Raw genomic sequence first — 3,190 nt, forward strand, 5'->3', positions numbered from 1 at the left:
TGAACGAAAACCACAAATTGTGTGCTTAAAGCCGACACAAGAATTGTTGTTGTGGATTCCATTTCACAATATTTGGTGTTGCCAGACAATAATTTCTGCTAATTTGTAGTATATATTCTAAGGCAGGTATATATAGTATATATTATATTCAATATTAAATATTAAGCACAAAAATAATTTTTATAACAAAAAAATGTAGAAAAAAAATAATTTAAACAGTTTGTATAAGAACTACAATTCAATATTAAAACTTTCTGTCAAAACCGTATATTAATTTTGAAAAGGCTTTTATATAAATAATAAATGTGATAGCTTTAAATGTTATTAACAATAATAATAAATAGACTTTTTTAACATTTTTTGTTAATATTTATTTAATTCTTTCAACTTTTATAAATTTGTTATACGCATAGCTAGACCACGCTAGATGGCACAACGAACATTTATATGTGTTCAGTTTGACAAGTAAAGAACGTAACAAAATTATTATATGAATATAATACAAAATTAATTATTAAAACTTATACTGAAATAATATAAAAAATGGAATGTATATTTAATTACTGCGTTTTTTTTATTAGTTCTTGTTAAAACAAATTTTAATATAAACGTTGTTAGAAAAACAAATTGCGTTATACATTTCGATTTCAAATATTGACAGTAGCTTTCTGCCGCTGTTTGCTTCTGGCGCTTTGCTCGTTTGTGTTGTAACTTCTCAAAAATTGTTTAACAATAATAAGTTTTGAATAATTTCAAGTCTTAGCACTGGCAATCTATAGAAATTTTTTCTAACAATTATATATAAAAAATATTAAAAAAAAACAATGATAATGATAATTAGCAACACTCAAAACAGCTGTATAATCAACAAAAAATACAATTAACTAAAAACCAAATTTAGTTATTCATCACCATTTAAAAACACTTAACATACACATTTAATAGTGTTATATAGAATTTTGAAAGAAGATGTATAAAAACATAAAATATGTCAATATGTGTCTATAAAAATTTATAAATAAATATATATATATAAATATAAATTGTATCATAAGTTTTATATTGTGTTCTGTTTAATGTTGTTCAGAATCAAAACGTAGTTTGAGAAGATTTAAAAGTTTATTAATTAAAACTACATTAAATGTCAATAATAAAATATTTTGTTAATAATATGAAGCAAACGCGCTGCTGCTAAAAACAATATGTCTTGCAACGTGCAATACAGGTAGCTGCTATTCTGCGCTAGATGTCGCGAAGAACACTTATTTAAAATATATCATTTTGCTATTATTTTTTTGCAATTAATTATGTTGCATACAAAATTTTTATTAAATAATATATATTCATTTAAAATATTTAATAAAAATGTGTATTTAATTTATTTGTATAAATCAATTAACAATATCCGTGTTCCTTTTAAAATTTATTTATTTCAAGGGATGGAAGCTAAACATCGTTTAAGTGTAGGCATGATCTTATTTTCTAGTATATTTATTTATCTTTATTTGTCATAGACAAAGAAAGTAATTAAGATTATTCCTTTGGTCTCAAAAATGCGAAGTCAAAATTTTTTACGTTTACAATAAATCTTAATAAATTAAAAAAAAAAACTTCTTGATAAACAAAAATTCACAATATACTTTACTCTGATACTGATTTGGACAAAATCAATTTTACTTTAAAATTTTTTAGTGCAAATTGTAAGAAAATAAAATAAATTACAAATGCTAACAAAATATATTTTTGATATTAGCTTCATGTTGAGAAATATAATGCCAATGAACACTATCGGATAGAGAATTTAAAGATCTATAGGTGATACGCAATATCAATATTTTTAACTCCCGCAGCATCAGTTAAAAGATAAATAAATGATAAAAATTCTAGTATAGTTAAAGCTTAGTGTGGTGCAGGGATAAGCCACCCAACCACAAAAGAGTAAAAGTGCGGAATAGCACTAACTCAAATCACAACAACAACAACAACACAACATAATGTCTGGAGCTTTGATTTTGGAATAGGTTTTTCGCTATCAGTTTAATATATTTGAAATCATTAAATGGTATTAAATTTGGGTTTTTCTTGAAATTATGCAAAATCTATTCATAGTTGCTAAATTCAGTGATAAGCAATTTTGAAGTCTGAAGCAATATCAGAATACATTGTCACCTACGATGGTATTCAGTATAGAGCGGTCTATGAGATAGGAAGGTTGTTACGCTTAAGAGTCTTAAGTTAAGTAATTCAAAAAAAATAAAATAATAATAAATAAATAAATATACAAAACTAAAAGTTCACTAAGAAGAAATAAACACAATATATTATAATACAGTAAATAAATATTAAATTTGGAAACTGAAACTTCAGTTTGCCATCATGAACGGTTTAAAATATTTAATATTTTTACTCTGCGCAGTACAATTGATGAGTGCAAAAGCCGTAGATTTCCAACTCAAAGAATATAAAAAGATACAAAACAAAGTTGCATTGCCAATGCAATATCGTCATACAAGATATAATGAAATGCCTCCTAGACATCGTTGCCACTACCTTACCCACAATGGATGTCGTTCCTAAATGAATTAGAATTCAGTAAAAAAAAAAAAAACAAAAAAAAAAAATTAATTAATAAAAATACTATAATTTCACTTAACAAAGTATTGAGTTTTATTTTATAGAAAAATATTAAATAAAAATAAAAGGTACTATTGTCTGCGTATAAGACATAAGATTACCTTCCGTTACGTGACTGCTACTGTTCGAATATAATTTCATTAGTGTAGTCAAAAACTTGTGTGACAAACCTATAGTAGCTAGTTTAAATAACATGGCATTTCTAGATATTGTATTAAATGCACATGAGAAATCGACAATGTCGACAATGCATATGTTTTCTTAACGTTATTTAAATTAAAGTGTTTTATATATGTCAGTTTGATCCGATCAAAAAATACATAAAGGATAGAGCCCTGAAAATATTTACGAAAACTGACAGGCTAACAGCTAGTTATCGAATCTCAGAATGGATACAGGCTCTTCGAAGAGGTATGCAGATCTGGGGTCAATTATTACTTAGTTTGATGAAATGATAAACAATAATCCAGTCAAGGTGTAGGAAGAGGTTTTGAAGAAACCTTGCAGTTAATAGAGAGTAAAAGTGCTCAAGTGCATTGACTCAACTAGCTTCAAC

The sequence above is a fragment of the Teleopsis dalmanni genome, chromosome 1 (assembly GCF_002237135.1).
Source record: "Teleopsis dalmanni isolate 2A chromosome 1, ASM223713v2, whole genome shotgun sequence".
NCBI lineage: Eukaryota > Metazoa > Arthropoda > Insecta > Diptera > Diopsidae > Teleopsis > Teleopsis dalmanni.